Genomic DNA, 17,735 nt, shown 5'->3' with positions numbered 1-17,735 from the left:
CCTCCCTGCCTCACTTTCTCCCTCTCCTACCAGTGTCTCCTGGCATCACCTCCCCTATCAGCTACCTGCACTCAAATCCTGGTCTGAAGTTCTGTTTCTAGGGAACCCAAACCAAGACAAGTATTTGCTCTGCAGGTACTAGGCCAAGGGTCTTACGGACCTTCACTCACCCAGTGCCTCTCCTATGCTGCTCCCACTTGGCAAGTGAGGAAACAGGTTCTCACAGCTCAACACGACTACCAAGCAGCCCCTATGCATTACCCCGCACCGCCTCCCTCTACTCTCTGCTCCCTCATCACTCCCCCAGAGTCTCCACCCCCCGGTTAAGAAGAGAGGTGGTCTTCTGTGCCAGCCCCCTTCCGATTTGCACCCTGAAACACAGGAGCCATCCGTACACCCCTGAGGCAGGAGCCGCAGATCCGGAACTCCAAGATTCCAGCACCTTCCAGGGCTAGGAGAGGGAAAAGTCCTCTGCTTCCCTCTGAGTCTTAGCAGCAGCAGCAAATGAAAAACACCAAGTTATATCTCAGTAACTCTTCCTGCCTTGCAGGAATTATTGTCTTACAGATGAGAACTCAAGTAACACAGAGCTGATGAAGTGGTGGGAACCCAAGCCTCACCCACTTGCCCCAGCCTCCCACCTGAATCCACAGCAGGACAGTGACCCAGTTTTCTTTTTTTTTTTTTAATTGGAGTACTGTTGCTTTACAATGTTGTGTTAGTTTCTACTGTACAGCAAAGTGAATCGGCTATATGTATACATATATCCCCTCTTTTTTGGATTTCCTTCCCATTTAGGTCACCACAGAGCATTGAGTAGAGTTCCCTGAGCTATACAGTAGGTTCTCATTAGTTATCTATTTTATACACAGTATCAATAGTGTATATATGTCAATCCCCATCTCCTAATTCATCCCAACCCCCCCCCTTGGTATCCATATGTTTGTTCTCTGTTCCTCAAAATAACAGTGACAACTAACAGCCTCTATTCCCTGAGGGCTACTCAGTTCCCAGTACAGTACTAGACATTTCCTGTGGGTTAACTTTCCCATTTTATAGATGAATAGACTGGGGCTCAGAGACAGACAATAATGATGTCTTGTACCTCTCTGTGTCCTTCCCAGGGCTTCCCTTTCATGGAGGAGACCCCCAGGAAATCTCCCATCTCTCAGCAGAGATTAGTCCATGAGGTAAACATACAGAATTCATGGTGCTCCAGCCAAAATCTTTCCTCCTATCCTGTTTAGAGAGGCCAGATCTTGGAAGGGAAGGGAGACCTCTGTGCTTCCACCAATATCCTGCACCAGCCCCTAGTGACTCAGATGAGGAAATTAACCCTAGAGCCTTTCTCTGCTCAGGCAGGAGGACAGCACTTGGCAGTAATGTTGAGACCCAATTGACAGAAATGAGGGGGACCTGCCAACTTTTAAAGCATCTTCCAACCAAAACGTCCATGATGATGATGCTGAGATCCTAGAATAAGTACATCCCATCTGAAATATGGCACCAAACCATACTAATATCAGCCATTGACTTATTTATTTATTTGATTGCACTGGATCTTAGTTGCGGCTCATGGGCTCCTTAGTTGCGGCTTGCCAGCTCCTTAGTTGTGGCTTGCGAACTCTTAGTTGCGGCATGCATATGGGATCTAGTCCCCTGACCAGGGATCAAACCCAGGCCCTCTGCACTGGGAGCCCGTAGCTAACGTTGCCCTAGCATTTCCTGCATAGCTGTTGTCTTCCAGAACCAGCCCTTTCATCATCAGCCCTTCTGTGCCATGTTCCAGCCCAAGAATGGAGTTTAACACCTGCCCTAACCACAACTCTGACTGTGAAAGGGAAAGGAATTATCCACAAGGAAAATCTAAAAGCCGCCTAGAGGTGAGTCCTGCCCACCATTGAGATGACTGCGCTGGACAGCAGTTAATGAAGGAGTGGATGCTGACACAGTCAGCTACGTGCACTCACAATGGTGGCGTCAAGATTCTCATGGAAGAGGAGGTCTGCAGAGCAGTTTGGTTGGGAGTGAGGACTTGAGGTCTTGGAGCTGCATTACATAGTAACACCAAATTTCCCTTTCACTGGATGGCCAGTTTCCTCTCTGGGCTCTGATTTCAAATCCCAGTTTTGCCACAGACATGCTGTGTGACCTTGAGTAAATCACTTAACCTCTCTGAGTCTCCATTTTCTCATCTATAAAATGGAAATTAAAATAAGCAACTTTTTTGGAACATCCACATGAATTGCCCCAATGAATGTTCACAATACCAAAAGACATAGATGGATTATTATTCCCATTTTGCAGACATGAAAAGTGAGGCTCAGGAGGGAAAGTAACTGGCCAACATTTATACAGCTACTGAGTGACAGTGGGGATTGAACCCAGACCTGTCTGGCTGCAGAGGCATGGCATGGGTGCCATATATGGAAAGAGCATGGGGAGTGGCCACAATGTGGTCACTGGGCCCCTCCCAGGCCTGCCTCTAGCCCTGCTCTCCTCTACACACACCCCAACATACATCCTAACTCCCTTGGGTCCTGTGACTGCTACATCCTGCAACAGGAGCCTCCTCGGGCCCCTCCTGAGAGCTGGAGGCCCTGCCCCAGGCTCCATAGCACTGATGTGGCTCCTAAGGGAAAGGGCCCACCCCCAAAACCACAAGGCCCCCACCTACTTCCTCCCTGGGGTCTGTTGGCCCAGGACTAGAACCTACCTCTAGGACCCCAGTGACTAGCCCCATCAGTTTTGGCCAGAAGCCCCTAGCCTTCCGGTGCCAAGAGGACCCCTCCCTCCTCTGAAGGGCTCCACTGAGCACACACCGGCCAGGAGGCTGGACTTCCTGCCATGTTTCCACCCACCCGAGCTTCAGAGCTCGGGTTATAAAAGTTGTGCCTTTCTGAGAAGCTAGTGACAGAGCCCCGGGAGAGATTCTGGACAGCCCTATTCTTGGAGAGGTAAGGACAAGGAGGCTAACATGGGCATTTCGCAAATATTTCTTAAGTACCTACAATAATGTGGTGATGTGGTGCATAGATTCTCAGCCAAACTGGGTTCCAATCCAGGCTCTGCAGCCACTACCTGTGTGACCTTGGGCAAGCCATTTCTCCTATCTGTGCTCATTTCCGTAAAATAGGCCTGCTATCAATGACCCCAGACCGTTATGGTAAGGATTCAATAATGCAACAAAGCTTGTAAAGCTCTCGGCATAGAGCCTGCTACATAGTAAGGACTCAAGTAAAAGTCGGGGCCAGTATGATTCAAGACTGGTACGAGATGCAGACAGCTGGGGGACGGTGTGAAGTACTAAGGGCAGGAAGGGAGGAGAGACCTGACTTGGGTGAACTGATTAAGTGCCTAACATGGGCACTGGCTAAACACTGGTTGGATGAGTAGTGGATGAATTTAAGATCAGCCTGGTAGCAGAATATGAATAGTTAATGCCATGAGTACACATTTCCCAACCCAAAATTCACATCTGCAAATAAACAAGAAACTTTCTTCTTTTTAGGACCCATTTTAATCACTGTTTTGAATTCCTGCCATCAAGCAAAAAAAAACTGGATGTTGCTGATTTGAGACGATGCCAGGATGTTCTCAGGCACTCCAGAGTAGGCTTTGCCCAGAGGCAGCATTTACCCTCTGGGTAGTGTCTTCATGGCCATTGGGGTGGGGATGTGGTGGCTCCTTAATGGGCCCCGCTTACGCTGGCATCTGCCCTGGACGTGTCTGTATCCAGCTGGCCTCTGCCTTGCAGTTCCAAAGGCTGCATCTCCTGGCAGCACACCCTTGCCCACCTGGAGCGCCCCCTGCCTGCAGGCTCTGGGGTCCCAACTATGCCACTTAGCCACCTGGGCTGAGGCTCAACAGGCAGGAACCAGTACAAACGTACTGTTTGAAATACTGAAGTATTTCCCTACTAGTTGGTAAACAGCCATGACTTTAAGCCCCCCAGGTGCCTACCCTGGCCACTATGGAGCTTCCCCCAGGACCCCCAACCCTTGTCCTCCTCAAGATTCAGAAACCTCCATGGTTTTAATGTCTCACAATGTCGCACAGCCACATTAACAGCTGTTGGGCACACTGCTTGCTAAGTGCTTTGTGCATATTGAGTGCATTCCCCACAACAATCTATGATTGTCCCCCATTTTACAGATGAGAAAACTGAGGCACGGAGAGATCAAGTAACTTGCTCAGGGTCATACAGTCTGGAAGTGGCAAAGCCCAGAATTGAAGAGAGCCCACTTGAGAGGGAAGGACACTTCAGGCAGAAGGAACCGAAAGCACTAATGTGAGATGGTGGGGGTAAGGCTGTGTTCAAGGACTAGCAGATCTAGAGCGAGGGGGAGAAGAGAGGGAAAGAAAGCTGGAGAGATGGCTCTAGGAGAGGCAGAGCTGGGAGAAGCTAGCCAGTGGCTCCCCAGTGAGGTGGCCAGTGGGGTTCCCAGCTCTGTGTCCCCAGGTCCTGGCCAGGAGGATGCTGCTGTTCTGGGGGGTCACTGCTATGCTGGGGGCTGCTGCCCCAGGCCCCAGGGGAGGCCCAGCACCTAGTCTTCTTGCGCTTCAGCAAGGATCAGCTGGAAACAGGTAGATTTTTAAGGGGTGGGTGGCAGGAGGCAGGAACTCAGGAAAAAGCAGGGGTGGAAGGTGACACCACCTCCCTGCTCAAGCCTTTTCCTCTTCTGGCCTCCCCATCACCAGCAGCAGAATTTGCCTTCCTTTGCCCAGAGCTGACTCCATCCTTCCCCTGCTCTAACACTTGCTGTGGCTCCCTAGTACCTTCAGAAGAAGCTCCAAGCTCTTCATCCTGGTTTTCAAGGCCCTGCCTCTCCAGCCTCTTCTACCACCACCTGCCCTGACCGCCCCTATAGACTTTCCAGCCTCCTTCCTTTGCTTGTGCTATTCTTTCTCCCATTCTCAACACAATGGATTCTGATTCACCATTTAAGGCAAAGCTCTAATAGTCCCAGTTTCCCCAGCAGAAGGAGTCTCCTTCCACTGGGTTCCCACAGCCCCTTGGTGAAGCTTCATCTATGGCCTTATCCAAGCGTACTGTACTTGTCCTGTCTGTCTGTCTTTCTGTCTCTCCCTAACTCTTGGCTGTGAGCTATTTTTTATCCATTCACCTCCTTCCCCATTCAACACAGTCCAACCTCACTGATCTGTTTCATATACTCACCAGGCTCATTACCACCTCAGGGCCTTTGCATGTGCTGTTCCCTCTGTCTACGTTGCTCTCTCCCCAGGTCTTGCAATAGTGGATTTCTCCACTTCATTCAGGTCTCAGCTCAAATGCCTCCCCTTCAGAGAGGCTCTCCCTGACTACCCTATCTAAAGTAGACCTTCCCCCTAGTCATGCTCCAATCCGACTCCGTTTTATTTTCAAAAATTGCCTTGCTTGCTTATCTGAGGGCTCAATTGTTTTCTGTGCCCGCCCCCACCCCCCCACCCCTGCTCCTAGAATGAACCCCACAGGCCCTGAGCCCAGAAGAGAGTAAGTGCTTCATAAGTACCTGTTGCTAAATGACTGTCTAAATCGCTGGCTCGGGGCAGGTGCTGGTGGGCCTTTGTTGAACGACTGAATGAAAGGTGAGCCCCACCCTGAGGAGGGCCTTGTCCTCAGACATTTCAGGCCTGCTCTCGAAACACCATGTCCTGGACCGTGTGGCCAGGATCCCTGTGATGGGGGCCACAAGTGAAGGAGTCGCCATCCTGGACCACCTGCCCTTCGTAAGAGAAGGCCTCTCCGAAGAGAGCAGTGGGCTTGATCTGTTGCTGGTCTGGGACCTGCTCTCGGGGCAGAGCTTCCCCCTGCTGGGGGAGCTGCTCCAGTTGGGTGGGTGAGTGGCCTTCTGGCTTTTCTTCCCCCTCAGAAACAGTGTTCTCACCTTGTGGGTGGGTAGGAGGCCCCAGCGTCGTTGGAGCTTTTCTCCAGCCTGGAAAGCCCTCAGCAAGTACATTTTTATTGTCCCTAAACCTCTTGAAGCCACTTGAAATCCTCCACGGAACAAAGCAGAGTCTCAATCAGGGATCTTAGCCTGGCAGCCCTCCAACCCTCCACATTCAGCTTATACCTGGGTATTGCAAACTCCCATAGTATTTTTTTAATATTTTAGTGACTTGCCAATATATAAAAATCTGGAGTGTTTTAATAAAAATCCAGATTTTCTGATTGTATTAGTTTGCTAGGACTGCCATAACAAAATACCACAAACTGAGTGGCTTAAACAACAGAAATTCAGGAGACTAGAATTCTGAGATCAAGGCGTTTTCCATGTCTCTCCCCTAGCTTCTGGAGGGTTGCTGGCAGTCTGGTTTTCCTTGGCTTGTAGAATCATCACCTGATCTCTGCCTTCCTCTTCACTTGGCAATCTCCCTGGTTGTGTGTCTCTGTCTGTGTCCAAATTTCCCCTTTTTATAAGGACACCAGTCACATTAGGCTAGGGGCCCACTCTACTCCAGTTCGATCTCATCTTAACTACATCTGCAACAACCCTACTTCCAAATCAGTTCACATTATAAGGTGGGGATTAGGAACTCAATATATGAATTGGGGGACTTCCCTGGTGGTCCAGTGGGTAACACTCCATGCTCCCAATGCAGGGGACCTGGGTTCGATCCCTGGTCGGGAAACCAGATCCCGCATGCATGCTGCAACTAAGAGTTCGCATGCAGCAACTAAGACTCTGCATGCTGCAACTAAAAAGCCTGCATGCCGCAACTAAAGATCCCGTGTGCCATAACTAAGACCCAATGTGGCCTAAATAAATAAATAAATAAATAAATATATATATATGAATTGGGGGGGGGGTGGAAGGCAGACACAATTCAACCCGTAATAGCAACTCTCTCTATAACAAAGATCTGGCCACACCTGGCCTGACCTCCCACATGGCAATCATTGGTGTAGGATCTGTAGTCCCTAAGTCAGTCCCCAGACACCTCCTCCTCCACTCCCTTTACGTTACCTGCTTGGCCCTGAAGGCAAATGAGTTGGAGACTTCTGGCAAAATAAGTACCAACATAAATGAATGATATTTATGTAGGTTGGGGCAGGGGTTCCTGCAGGGTCAACTATGTAGCCACAGGTAGGCCTCCGAATCCATCCCCCAGAATGAGGAGGGAGAGCCAGATGGGTCCTAAGATGATAGAGTCCAGAAGAAGTTTTCTGATGGGGGTGAAATGAAATGAAAAGCTAGGGCCTGGGGCGGGTAGGGGTGCTTCCCAGAGAGGCCTGGGAGGAGGGTGCTGGGCCCACACCTGCCCCAGCCCATCCTAAGGCCTAGGACTAGCCACCACTCACCCCTGCCTGTGCATTTGCACCACCTCTACTCACCCTTCCTGGCACAGGGCATCAGCTTGGGAGAGCCGTAGGAAAAACCCCACATGGTCCAAGTCATTCTTCAAAAACCTCTGGAAGGTGCCATGGTGAAGGCAGGCATACAGCCTTTGGGGAGCCCAACCCATCCAGGTCTTCCTCCAGCACTGGAACTTTTTGCTGCCCACTCCAGTGGGCACCAGGTAAGTCACCAGCTTGTATCTAATGTTCAAAAAGTACATAAAACTCTGGGTTCCTCTTAGCCCAGGGAGATGCGAGGACCTCAGGCCATCATGGGGAGCAGAAGTTTCATGTCCTCCTTCTTGGATGCTCAGCAGGGCAGGTGGTCCCTGAGTGGAAGGCGGTGGGATCACCAGCCATCTTGCTCTCTCTGACTCCTGCCTGCTTGCGTCTTTTTTGCAGAACCCTTATATTTGAATTCAGACCTGTTTAATGTGCATGGACAGGTCCTCCACTGTATTCTCCTCATTTTGTAGAGGGTGACACTGACGCCTGGAGAAGGAAAGGGACTTTCCCAGGTCTTCAAGGCTTAGAGGCTGTAACTAGAGCCCAGTGTTCTGCAGCTGGGCTGAGGGTCAGGGAAGGGGTTGTCCCAAAGCAGCCCCCACCCCTCCTGGGGTCTGCCCCTATTCTAGCCAATACAGACACACTCCACAGAGTCACAGGGGCCTTACCAGGCCATACAAACAACACCCCCCAACCCACTCACAGGTTGGTCACAGAAGATGCCAAAGGCCCTGATGTCACGCTACAAATCCTGAGTGACAGCTTGCTGCAAGTCACATTGCGAAGCAAACTGTACCTCTCGCTCTAGAGGTGAGTGTGTGCTCTGGGGGCTTCCTCTCCACCTCCCTCGGTTGCCATGCAAGGCTAGCAAAATTCTGCTGCCTATGTCACCAAAAGGGTTACAATAATCCTTTCCACTTGGGCATGTTTCAAAGTCACTTTTTTGTGATGGGGAAACTGAAGCACCAAGTAGGAGAGGGACCTGCCCAGGATCACACAGTGAAATCTGCAGCAGAGGCTGAGATAAAACCCTCTGACTTCCGTGTCAGGGGACATGTGCCCCATCTGAGTAAAAGGCACATGCTTTCATGGGATGATCCAAGGAGGGTCTGGTTCAAGCTCACCTTGGGGTCCACCACGCCTGGACGCCAATCCCACTTACCATCCAGGCAACTTGAGTAAGGGTGTCTGTCCTCTGGGCCTCATCCACAAAGTGTTATGATCAAGTCCCCTACTGCCCTTGGCTGTTATAAGAGTTCACTGCTAATCTAAGAGCTCAGACCGCTCACTAAACTGTGGAAGATGATGCCAACCTGGGGTTGTAAACACAACAGCCAATAAAGGGAGTGATTTGCACATGAAACAGGAATATTCTTACATGCCCCTTAGGAATATGCCCACTGTCTTTTTTTGTGTGTGTGAAAGATGGCATTTTTTGTCTAGCTTCCCTTTTTAATAGAAAAGTGAGCACAAAGAAATATTTTCTTCACCCGGATGTGGGCACAGAGAAATATTTCTCTGCTATACAATAAACATATCATCACCCTTATAATGATGTGCAGTAAAAATGCAGCTTGACCCCTGGCCTGGTGGGGACTGTAGCAAACAGGAGAGGATGTGGCCCATCTCAAGGTCACATCAGCCGCCTGTGAGGATGCTGGCCGAGAGTTTCCAGATCTTTTAGGTTTTCCAAAGTTTGAACCCTGTATTTTTAATGAACTCTTCCAGTTTTTCATTTGAGCCCTCCAGACAACTGCAGGCCCCACCAGCCTGTGACTTCTGGACTCAGTCTTGGGCTGCGGCTTGGAGCCTGCCCAGACATGCTGCCCCTACAGGATCCTGCGGTTCAAAGTCACCAACAACATCTGCATCGGGGTACGGCTGGAGCAGACAGGGAACAAGACCAATGTGGCCTTTGAGGAGTGCCACACCCCACCAGGATACCTGAGCACTGAGGTTCTGGAGCAGTGAGTACCTACCCCCCACCACTCCTGCTCCCAGCCCTTCACTGAGACTCTCTCCAGAAAGTCTCAGTCTTAGGCTGCCTCTCCCCAGCCTAAGCTGTCTAGAGTGACCAAGGGGGTCAGGGACAGGGTCATCTCCAAGACCACCAACTGTACACACCACCCATCAGTATCTCCTGCCTTCACATTGAATGTTATGGCCAAAGTGTGCAGCCACGCAGGTCAAACCTTGGCTTGGCTGCTCGCTAACACCAGGAGCCCTGGCCAAGCTATTTGGCTTCCAGGAGCCTCAGTTTTCTCACCAATAAACAGGATCACAGAACTCAGCCAGCACGGGGTGGTTGTGGGGAAGAGATGAGCTAACCCCTGTGAGCTACTTAGCACAGAACCTGCCGCATAAAGTGGCCATTGCTTATGATTCTTAATATACCTAACAAAAAAGCCACCTCCTCCAGGAAGCCTTCCATTAACTTCCACTCTGGGATTTGAAAATCCCAGAGACCTTTATTAGAGAGAGAAATAAAGCAAGAGAGGCATAAAGGGACAATCAGGAAGAAATAAAGTGGAGGAGGGCAAAGTCTAGAAGAGAGAAAGCAAGAATGGGAAACAACAGAAAAGGAAAGGGGAGAAAGAGGAGAGAGGAGAGGAGAGGGACCCCAGGCGGGGAAGGAAGCAGCCACCCTGAGCTTCCCTGTTCACAGGCCCACTGGGGCTTTCCTCAGCCCTGCCCTGGACTCCCCTCTCTGGCCTCAGTCTCCCCTTCCATGGTGTCTCAGACCCCACCTGCTCTCCCCGCCTCTAGGATGGACCCCCTCTGGGTGAACAAAGCTCTGGGTTTAGTGACAGATGTCCTGGATGAGGCATTGCCCTTCCTCCTACAGAAGATAGTAAGTTGCTCATTCCCCCCGCCCCACCCCCTGAGAGAGGGGTGTGACCCCATGGGACAGCCCCTTGATCTTGCCCTGACCTCAACAATGACCCCCTCATGCCTTCCCTCCAGGGGTGTCCCCTGGCCACAGCCCTGCTCAACTCGCTGCTGGAAGACCTGTTACACATCACTCTGTGTTCGTAGCTCCCAGCCAAGGAAGGGGCTTATCTGCTGTCCCCCTACTGTGTGCCAGGAACTCTTCTAGGCTCTGGAAATATGATGGGAAATAAAACAGACAAAGCTTTCCCACGGGGAGCCTACTTCCTAGAGGAGGGGGAAAAGGGCATTATGCCTTATGACCTTGGTAAATCATTTCCCCCCCCGAGCCTCAGTTCCCCAGTCTGTAAAATGGGATTAATCACAGGCTCACAGAATGGACTGTTGTGATAATACATAAAACCTGGCACAGAGTTATGGCTCAATAAATGCTCATTGTTACAAGAAGCTGAGGCCCAGCCCACAATGAACTTCAAGCTAAGCAGAGAGGGAGAAGAAATTTCTTGCTGCTTCAGTGCCTCTCCATGCCCTTCCCTCCATCCCCCAGGGAGGCTGAGCCCCAGTTCCATTTCCTCATTGCAGCCCCAGCCATCTCCGGCCCAGAAGATTTCCAGCACTATGTCACCAGCACAGAATTCACGGAGGAGGCCATCCTGATGAAAGTCCAGGTGAGCAGCCCCTGGCCAGGGCAGACCCTCTGAGGATGTCCACTGGTCTGGGGGAGAATGGGCACAGAGGAAAATGAGGTGGGGCTTCTCTGGATAGGAGGCAGAGGAGAAGGAGCAAGCGAAGGAAGTGGTGGGCAAAAGAGGAGGAGAGAGGGGAAGGGAGAAGAAAGGGCAGACCAGGCAGGCCCCACCCTCTGGAGCTCACACTGAGCCTGGGAAGTCCCGCTCAACCCTGGAAAGGTGGAGAGGCCACGGGGCTGTATGTCCCACAAGTGAAAATTAGGCTCCAACAAAAGGGCAGGTGGGGTGGCTCAGGAACGGCAGGACTGCGTGTAACACCCAGCTGGAAGGGACGCCTCAGATGGGGAAACCAAGGCCCAGAGAAGGGATGAGGCTGGCTGCCCCTCTCCTCCATGGGATGGTAGCAGGTGAGTCAGGAGGACAGGAGGAGTTGAGTGGATAGGAAGGAGGCACTGTTAACAAAGTCACGGAGAAAAGAATGGGGTTACATGAGGGAGAAGCAAAACCCAGCTCCACCTCTTACCATGTATAGGATCTTGAGAAAGTCACTTCACTCCTCTGGGCCTCAGCTTCCTCATCTATCAAATGGTTTCCATCTCATGGTGCTGTTGTGAGGTCAAAATGAGATTGTGCCTGTAAGTGTTCAGCGCTGTGCCTGGCACATACTGAACCCTCCATATGTTAGCTGTAACCAGTTTTTGCCTGAGGAGACTGTTCCCTCTGAATTTCTCCTTCCTCCTTCATTTTTCTAAAGCTTATGACCCCTGCAGCCCAGGCCAGAGAGCCCCAAGGCCTGACCACCTGGCCCCCAAGCCCCTCCCAAAGTTAGCCCCAGGCAGCCTGGCAGACCTGGTCTTTTCACTGCAAACCTACAATGACATCCTGTCCTGTGTCTACACCAGCAAGGAGATACATGTGAACCTCCAGGACCCCATGGTGAGTGTTTGAGAAAAGTACATTACTGCTCTACTTTTCACATGAAGAAACCAAGGCCCAGGTGGCATAAGTGCCTTCCCGGGTGGGCCTAGGTAAGTCACTTCCCCTCTCTGGACCTCACCTGGAGAACTCTTATTCAGCTTTCAGAACCCAGTATAGAAGTTCCTTCTTCTGGAAAGACTTCCTTGAACACCCCTTTGTTGTTCCTCTCTTCATAACATTTATGCTGCAAACATGTATTGAAGGCCTACTGTGTGCCATGCCCTGTGCACACAGGGTCCCTGCCCTTTCACAGATCAAAGTCTACTGGAGGAATAGAAACTGAACAAGAAAACAGATAAATAAAATAATGTATGTTATTTATAATAAGCAGAGCAATGGATCAGCAAGTGTGTGGTGGAGGTGAGAGAGCTATCCTGGACACTGTAGTCAGTGAATACATCTCTGAGGAGGTGGCCTGAATGGTGGCAAGGAGGCGCGTGCGCGCGCGCGCGCGCGCACGCACGCACGCACACACGCACACACACACACACACACACACAGAAGTCAATGGGAAGAGCAAGTTCCCAGGGTTGATGAGGGCATCACATGAGGGAGAAATACAGATAGATCACTGCTCAGAAGCCCCCAGCAGCTCCTCATCGCGCTCTGAATAAAGTCCAGTCTCCTCTCTGCAGCCCCAGGGCCTCGTGAGATCTGGCTCCTGCCCACCTCTCTAGCTCTGTCTCTTCACCCACTATGCTCCAGCCACACAGGATGGGCTGGTGCTCACCTCAGGGCCTTTGCACATGCTGTCTCCCTGCCTGGAACACTCTTCTCTCCACTGTTGGTCTCTGTGCGAATGTCATCACCTCAGAGAGCTGCTCCCTGACCACTACATGTAAATATCTAAAGTAAGCCTTTTCTCTCTCCCTCACCCAAAACCCTCTCTCTCTTTCTACTCTGTTCCCTTCGAAATACTGATCTCACTGTGTATATGAGTAAAGTAATATATGCGAAGTTGTATATATACATATACACACATATGTATATTTGTGTGTGTTCATTTATTTAACTTTGTGTGTTCACTGTCTCTCCAGTTTGGGGACGGGGACTATGAACAGTACACTCTCTGAAGGGTACACAGGGTGTGCTCAGTAAACATTGAAATATGAAATCCCAAGATCTATATCTGGAAGAGATCTAATGTTATTGCTCCATTATTAACATGGAGAAACCAAGGCCCAGATAGCGAAAATGACTTTCCCAAGTCACCCAGCAGGTAGGATCAGGACTGGAGCCAGGGCTCCTGCCTCCCCATACTGTTCCCTCCTTTCCACACAGGTGTGGCAGCTCTGAGACTAGAAGTGAACCCTGTGATTCCATGTCTACAGAAATTCTTACACCAGTGGATGAGGGTACATGTGCAAGGGTGTTCTTTGCAGCTTCACTTGTTACCGGGTGAAAAATAAAGTTAACCTAGGTGTCCATCAATAGGGAATTGGTAAAATAAGTCAGGTAATGGCTATATAAGGTGGAATTCTATGCAGTTGTTTAAAAGAAAGGGGTTGTTCTATATGTACTGATGTTGAGAGGAACAAACAAGGTGCAGGACCATCTGGTTAGAATATTCCCATCTATTCATTCTTCTATGTGTGTAGAAAACAGCCTGTCAGGATATACTCCAAAATGTCAATAGTGGTTACCCCTGAGAATAGGATTTAGGAGAAAAGGGGAAGAAGTGTTGGGATGGACTTTCATTTTTACTGTATACATTTTATAGTGTCTTCTATAATGATTTACAACTTTCAAAAATCAATGGATTGGGGCTTCCCTGGTGGTGCAGTGGTTAAGAGGGCCTGCCGATGCAGGGGACGCGGGTTCGTGCCCCGGTCCGGGAAGATCCCACATGCCGCGAAGCAGCTAGGCCCGTGAGCCATGGCCGCTGAGCCTGTGCGTCCGGAGCCTGTGCTCCGCAGTGGGAGAGGCTACAACAGTGAGAGGTCTGCGTACCGCCAAAAAAAAAAAAAAAAACACCTATGAAAGGTCATAATCCTGATGGCAACCAAGACAACTGTGGCTCAGCCGGGCCTATTAAGACCTCTTCACACAGAGGTCATTAAGAATTCGTCCCTGCCTTATGACCTGCAACTGCGATCCCAGCCAAGCCTTGGCCAACCTTGAAAGGGCCCTCTCCTTCAAGAGTCAGCAGGTCAAATCACTTAGAGCTTGGGAACAAGCACTGTCCTTGTGCCCAGCCTGAGAAACCACACCTGCATGAAACACCTTCCCACGGATCCTGGATTAGCAGAATTCAAAGGCTGCCCCACCTCCTAAAGCTAAAGGACAGAGACACAAAGAACTGGGAGGTCCCAAGGGCCGTCAGAGGTTGCATCCCTGATGTGCCCCTTCCCGACCTCTGGAGTTGGGTTCATTCTCTGGGTCCAAAGAATCAATGGATGCACTGAAATCAAAGTTCACCCACCAACAGGTGTCACAAATTTCACCTAAAAGATGATTCCATTTCCCTCAAATGTCCAAGAAAAATAAGACCCAGGACAGTTGGGTTTTGTCTTCTGCTTATCATCATGTATAGGTTCTGCCTAGGTTCTGCCCTCTGGAAAAGGTCAATGTCATTTGTTCTATGCATCTAACATTCCAGCCAATTCCAAAATGGGACCTTTGGCAACTGAAACTGTAGCTGAGGTTCACAGTATGAGAGCAGTGAAGTTGGGGAGGGCCCTGCAGCAAAATGCTGAGCCTGAAGGCAGGGACACAGCCCAATCCCCACCCCAGCCCCTACTCCCCCACTTCAGGCATCAACCATCCCATCAGTCAAAATCGCCTCCCTCTCCCACACTCTTGCATTGTAAAGCTGTGGGAATACCACAGCATGATCATAACAGGACGTACAAAATCACAAAACATCGAGTGGTAGGAACCTAACAGAGAACTGGGCCTTCTCTAAATTATAGGAAAAACCTGAGGCCCAGAGAATAGGCTCTAGAATTTGGGGAGCCATTAAATGAGACAATAAGTGAGAAGGAGCCTGGGCTAGAGACTGGAAAATCCTGAATACAGATGAGCACCACAGCAGGATACTGACACCATTCAAGCCTCATTCCTGAGGCAATTAGGGAAAGGAAAAGGGGCTGAACAAATCATGTAACAACCATGTTTAAAATCCCCCAGGCCTGCATTCATGCTCTTGTCTGCCTGAGACACTGTGTACTTTCCAATCCTCCTGCACCCATTTGGATCCTTCATATCACACACATCTGATACAAAATGTCACTTGACATGGAGGCCATCCCCGAACACCCTATCCAAAGGGACCCCATACCCTCTCCCTCAGATCCCCGCTCTAGTATTGGTCACTCAATGCTGAGTGCCAACTATGACCAAGGCATGACACTGGCACCACGGAGTGAATCTCCCAGGCTTCAACCATAACAGCTAAAAGCCTGCCATAGGGGCCGGCCATGTATTCACTTCCATTAAGTCTAATGTACAATCCCTGTGAGGCATTACAACGATGACCATTTCTCGACCAGTAGGACGTGCCCAGCACAGGTCTAGACACACAACGGACAATACATAAGAAAACAGAAAGTGCCGACTCACCCGCCCAGGGAATGCAAATCTAGGCCATGAGGAGAGGCAAGGTTTTGGACCCACTTCTGTGAATCCATCTGTATTAAATATCCTGAGTATAGATATATTTAAGTACAAAGAAATACAGATATTAATGATGGGGAAAGAAAAAAAAACTAGAAAAGAACAAAAAGGAAATATCTGAGTCAAGCATGAGATTAGAAAATTCTCAAAAAATGTAATGGTGTACAAAAATGCTTATGAAGGTACTGTTAATTTTTCAAAAGCAAAATAAAAATTACATTAGGTCTACGCAAACAAAAAAAAAAAAAAGGAGAAATACCAGTGCCGTCACTCAGAATCTCTTTTCCCTTCTTCATACTTCTCTGAACTTTTCCTGCCATGTGGGGTCTGTATTTTATAAACAGAGAGCGAAATGCATATGAAAGGAAGAGGAATTATTCAATGGAGTCCAGAATTCCACAGATAAGATGAGCCTTGCTTGAGCTTGCTTGAGAAGAAAGTCATTCTAAGGTTGGGAGAACTGTGAGTTACGTACAAACATGCATACACACACATGTTACTTGAAGCACTACTTAAATGGAGGAATTCACCTGAAAAATGAAGATGTGTGGCTTCTCTTAGAAAATCAGAGGTCTGGGGGACCGAGCCGTCTGCTTCAGGGCTAATCTGCTGGAGAGAGCAGTGCTTCCTCCTCTCTAAGGGGCTCCTCTCTCCGTCTCCACAAACCCTGCCACGCCCCCACGGTCCTGCAACATGGAGGCTGGGAGGTCAACTGCCCTTTGCCTTCATGCTCATCCACTGGGGTGCTCACACGGGGCCACCTCACTCCTCAACATCAGAGCCAGGCCTCCAAAGATACTGAAATTGATGGTAGTCTCACATGATAACAGGGATTTTTCTCTTGTTCTCCCTCTAGACGCACTTTAACCAAAATACATCCCCTGTGCCTGGAAGTCCCCTTCCTCCAGATCCTAAAAATGTCAACACTGCTATAATTTTGTCCCAAGAAATGCTCAAGGAAATCATCACTAACAATGCCAGGCAGAGCTCTGTCAAGGTAAGCCTTACCCACATGGCCCCTCCACTCTCCTCTTTGCTTAAGTCTAGTCTATCAACCTCTAAGTTTGAGAAGGTAGAAATACAAGTAGGTTCTGGAACATTCTTCCATAGATAAATATGAGGAAATGCTATGGGATACATATTTTCCCTTAATGGTCATATAAGTGGGTCCTTGCTTACACTGGGGAAAAGGAGAAAGCAGGGGCACAGGAGGACAAATGTTTTCTGAGTGTCTCCTATGTGCCAGGTACAAAGCCAGGTGTCTTTACATGATGTCATTTCGTCCTCACAACGGCACTGAGAGGTAGAGCTTCTTATTCCCACTTTACAGGTGACCAAAGTGAGAGAAGCAACTTACCAATAGTCAAAGCATGTGCAAGGGAGTGGGTTTATCTACATATGAGGTATTCACTTGCCCCCGCCCCGAAAGCAGTAGAAGGCAGTAGTTACAACAAAATACTAACCTTAAGTCCTCTCTGTGTCAGGCTCTATTTCAGCAATGTACAATGTTTCCTTACCAGAGTCTCCCAAAATCATCAAGTGCAGAACTATCTGCCACAAGAGCATAGAAAGAAACGGGCTTTAAACAGGATGAGGAGTAACAGAAAATGTGTCTCTGTGTTATATGCCCCATTGTCCCTCCGAGAAAGGAAATGAGATAAAGGGAAATGTCTGGAATTAGTGTCTGTGTGGTCATATCACCTGTACCAGCACCCAGCAAGGTGACCAATGCATACTGCAGGATCAATAAATATTTAAATAAAAGAACCAAGCAATGCATGGATATCTCGCAATGTAACATCCAGCAGTCCTTCTTCCTCTCCACACTCTAAATGATGACTTCTTTACAACAGATGAGTAACCTAGGTGCAAAGATCACCAAAATAGTCTACAACCACCTGTCAAGAAACAAAATCCACGCCACCTACTGGGTTGACATGGAAAAGGATGGTGAGAAGTTTGCCACTGGGCAGACGGTGAGTGCTAAGTAACAAATCACGACTGAGCTGTGAGGAGGAACTAGCAGGAGCAGAGGTCACAGGGAAAGAAGAGTGTTCTGTAGGGGGAACTCATACCAAAACCCTGGGGGCCACAGTGCCTGTGTGTCCCTAGGAGGAGGAGACCAACCAGGCTGGTAGGCTCAGCCTTGAGGGGAGACTAAACAGGTGGTCTCCTGAGACCCAGTCATCTCCACTCCAGGCCTCACTTGTGACCTTGTT

At 49.5% G+C, this 17,735-nt stretch overlaps 1 pseudogene; it reads left to right on the top strand.

Moving 5' to 3' along the window:
• Positions 1-4,477: 4,477 nt before the first annotated feature.
• On the top strand, positions 4,478-16,816 carry LOC132505706 (uncharacterized; annotated as a pseudogene).
• The last annotated feature ends 919 nt before the right edge of the window (positions 16,817-17,735 follow it).

This window comes from Lagenorhynchus albirostris, chromosome 15 (assembly GCF_949774975.1).
Source record: "Lagenorhynchus albirostris chromosome 15, mLagAlb1.1, whole genome shotgun sequence".
Lineage (NCBI taxonomy): Eukaryota > Metazoa > Chordata > Mammalia > Artiodactyla > Delphinidae > Lagenorhynchus > Lagenorhynchus albirostris.
Note: the sequence above shows the minus strand (reverse complement) of the source record. Positions and strands in the feature narration are given on the sequence as shown.